The 3,116-nt window shown below is 38.1% G+C and overlaps 1 non-coding gene across 1 annotated transcript; it reads right to left on the reverse strand.

The window, feature by feature from the left end:
- Nucleotides 1-2,047: 2,047 nt before the first annotated feature.
- LOC111726578 lies at nucleotides 2,048-2,185 on the reverse strand. The gene has a single exon (XR_002774324.1).
- Between the last annotated feature and the right edge of the window lie 931 nt (nucleotides 2,186-3,116).

A 3,116-nucleotide genomic window follows, 5' to 3' on the forward strand; every position in this document is an offset into this window, starting at 1 on the left:
CCTCCTGCAGTGTGGAGAGTTTTAGCTAATCAGTCTGAAGATCATTGATCTTCCTAAAGATACCTCTGTGATGTAGGTGTTTTTCTGATTCCCCTTTGGTAATGGTCCCCTTTACTACTTTACAGAAGAAAGGCATGCCTCACTCTCATCCCAAATTTTACTGTAGAATATTGCACTGCACTGTTAAAATCTTCACACAAAGGGTTCATTTGAAATATTGATATGTGCCTAAGAAAGTGATAGGCTCTTCTGAGTACTTAGTGATTTCTTTTAAGTCAGATGATTTGCAGTTCTTGGCTTACAGCAAAATTGAAGGAGAACCCGGTTGAGTTGTCAGCCAATAGATTATGCAAAAATAAGCTTTCAGAGTACTTAACTATGCAGTAATTTGGGAAATAAAACCCAGAGTAACTCAGGAATTGAGTAACATTGCTGTAACTACAAATGCCTTCATTCCTATCTACTTATTTAGATGAATAAATGTTTTCAGCATTTCATTTAGAAAAAAGAAAAGCTGGGATAGCATTAGTGCTATGCTCTGTGCCATTTTAGCAATAAGTCATGCTTGTCTGTGGATATAGGAACTGGAATGGAAAAAGACCTGAGCAAAAAGTTACTGAGGTGAACATTTACAAGTCTTTTTCGCTTTTTTTTTTTTTTTTTTTTACTTTTCACATAATAGAGGCTATCATTTTCCTCAATGCCATACTACTATTTATAATGATAGTTGAAATTCTGAAGACTCTTTACAAATTATTTACAGACCTACATTGATGGAGAATAATAAAAAAAAAAACTTCAAACTTTAATTCACTTCTGATAATCAATAAAAAGTCTATCAAATATAAAAATATATCAAATCTGAATAAATTTTGTGGCAGAAGTGGAATGGAAGTTCAAGTTTAAGGGTAAAACAGAAACATTAACAAGGATGAGAAAAACTTAAGTATAAAAAGAAATAAATGAAGTCCTAGTAACTCCCTCCTGTACCTTTGCGGAACATCTTCCACAGCCTTAGAGCACATGCAGTCAGCCCCTCTGCAGGGCCTGCTGACTCCGTGAGCAGGTAGTTTCTCCTCCGAGGCTGGGGGCAGGTGCAGCTGGTTTATGATTAGACTCCAGCATGAGGTGTTGCCATGGATTGGCTGTTCTGTGTACAGACCTTGTGCTATTACATAGTTTTTCTTTTTTCTTTTTGTTTCTTCCCATGACAACAAAGAGAGATTTTATTTAGAAAGAACAAAGAGAAAATTTAGAGCACTTCCAAAGAAAGGTGGAAATGGGACCCTCTTGTGAAGGAGAAAGGGTGAGAGGGACAAGATGCAAAGGCCTGCAGGATGTTAAATACTCTCTCCGTTGAAATTGGCTGCAATTTTTCTGTTTTCTATATGGTTACTTTTCACTGAAAAACAAAAATGCGTTATAAATGAATGCTAGCCAATAAAACAACCTTTCTTATCTCATCTCCCCAGATGGTACAATAAAGACTCAAAACTATTAAGGAACTTTTCTGAAATGTTACAAGTAATTGGGACAAAGAAGAATAGAGTCCCTGAGTCTTCATTCTAGAAGGGTGTTGGACGGTCATTTGTAACTACAGGTGTGGGTGAAGTACTTAGGTGAAGATCTTAGCATTATGGCTTATTGTTACTTGTGAAAACAGCCTTTTGAATAAAAAGTTCTTTTTTTTGACATTTCCTAGAATTACTTTTTGAAAGAGGCTTAAGTTTTGTCCTGTTTCAAAGCTCTGACAGATCAATTGGTAAGGGTCTGCTTAAGTAAAGTGTGATATAGTTGTTCAGAAGATATTCTGCCACCTTAAAGAGAGTGAAGAGGACCTGAATACCTCCATGCAAGTTACATTGTTAAGTGAAAAATGCAAGTTTCAGAGCAATATTTAAAATATAATCCTATCTCTGTGTGGTCCTATGCCTGTTATACTTTGGAAAGTTTTAGATCACAAGCAACCATTTATCCCTGGGAAGGGGGTTGAGAGATATGGGAGGCAAGAGAGGATGAACTTTTCTTCTTTTTTAATAAACAAAAACATGTATGGAACCATCGCACAGAAAATCTGATAGCTGTACAGACCCTGTCGGCAGGAACCATCTGTGTTGATGGAGCACGTGACTGCCTGTGGTTGCACTGTACAACTAACAGTGCAGTCATTACCAAGAACAGTCACACCAGAGGATGAACTTTTATTTTTCTCTTTGAATCTGTTCTGTTTGATTTTCTTCCTCCCTCCCTCTTCCTCTTTCTCTTTCTCTTCCTCACTTCCTTCCTCCCTCTGTCCCTCCCTCCCTTCTTTCCTTCCCTCCTTCCATTCTCTTCCTTTCTCTCTTTCTTCTCTTCTGAGCTATAAGCAAGTTACTTGTAAAAGGAAACAGAATCTACTTAAAAAAATATTCATCTTGGAGAGAAAGAAGCATCTTTGATGAAGCATTTGGCCTTTTGATCTTGGCTTCTTGACCTCGTTTTTCCTTACTTCTCCTCTGTAAAGCGCAGGTTGACCATCACCTCTTTGGGTGACCTCTTTCTCACCCTCCGAAATAGAATCAATCACTTCTTTCCTTGTTTTCAGGACATTTTGTAAAATTTCTACTATAGTTAACCCTTGAACAACACAGGTCTGAACTGCATGGGCCCACTTACACTCAGAGTCTTCTTCAGTAAAAGTTACACAGAGTGTTTCTGCCTCTCCTGTCCTTTCCGCCTCTGCTGCTCTGGTGAAGGGGAGACCAACCCCTCCTCCTCTTCCTCAGCCTACTCTACATGAAGACAATGAAAATGAAGACCTCATGGTGACATACTTCCGCTTAAGGAATAGTAAATGTATTTCTTCTCCCTTCAGATTTTCTTCATAACATTTTCTTTTCTCTGGCTTACTTTATTGTGGAATTACAGCGTATGAGACCCATCACATGCAAAATGTGTGTTACTCGACCACTTACGTTATCAGGAAGGCTTCCAGTTAACAGTAGGCTGTCAGTAAATAAGTTTTAGGGGAGGCAAAATTTGCATGTGGATTTTTGTCTGTGTGAGTGGTCAGCACTCGTAAGCCCTAAGTTGTCCAAGGGTCATCTGTATATAATAAAACTTTTTTTCTGTTTGCA

This window comes from Otolemur garnettii, unplaced genomic scaffold (assembly GCF_000181295.1).
Source record: "Otolemur garnettii isolate 467f Iridium unplaced genomic scaffold, OtoGar3 scaffold00071, whole genome shotgun sequence".
NCBI lineage: Eukaryota > Metazoa > Chordata > Mammalia > Primates > Galagidae > Otolemur > Otolemur garnettii.